Here is a 924-nt window from a genome sequence, read left to right on the forward strand (position 1 = left end):
TATATATATATATACATGATACGTGTGTGTGTGTGTGTAGTGCAAATTAAGAATAATTGGGCCATTTGGTCATCTCAATGGCAAAAGGTGTCCCGATTTACCTTGATTCATCCTATATATCTTATTTCTGTAAATTTTAAAATGCTAGTGGAAAAAAATCATAGAATTGTGATCTATGTGCTCATTAACATGGCTGAGTAAAGGTGTATGGATAGTGATATGTGCACGAGAATGTGTGTGTTTAGGACTGAACTGAACACACACTGACAGTCGTTCATTCATTCATTCTTACCTTCTGTATCCACCCTACATCCTCTCCTCTCCCTCTCCTCCCCGATTCACTCGTTTCTCCTCTTCTCCTCCCGTGTCGCCAGAATGCATCAAGATTAAAATTTAATAAGCTGCCATCTTTCCAGACGATGAAAGGGCCAAAAACATGATATTGAAAATCGGAATAATCCACTTTACAGATCGTCTTCAGTCACAAACACGCAGGAGGAATAATAAACACATGCAATGATATAATCCAATATGAATACAGTCTCCTGACCCTGTCCATAAGACGAATTACCAAATAACATTACGAGCATCCATGAGTGAAGGCGACAATCGTTCTGGTTTATTAGTCATTATGAGCGCAAGCGGGAAATCTTCGACTCGATGTCGAACCGCTCCGACTAATAATCGCGCGGGGTTCGCTTTCACGCGACGAACTGTTGATCGTCAAGGGTACTGCAACGAGAGCTGAGGGCGATCCTCTTCTGGCGGACTGCTGATTTTCATTGAAAACTAAACAATGAAAAGGCTATAAAATTAATAATGAGGAACTGAGGTGAGGTAAAAATATATATTGTAGACTATGTTGTAAAATCCCGTCTGACGCCGCTCCCCGTCCACGACCATACAAAGGGCGATCCTTGTCTG

This window comes from Sinocyclocheilus anshuiensis, unplaced genomic scaffold (assembly GCF_001515605.1).
Source record: "Sinocyclocheilus anshuiensis isolate Anshui unplaced genomic scaffold, SAMN03320099.WGS_v1.1 scaffold687, whole genome shotgun sequence".
NCBI lineage: Eukaryota > Metazoa > Chordata > Actinopteri > Cypriniformes > Cyprinidae > Sinocyclocheilus > Sinocyclocheilus anshuiensis.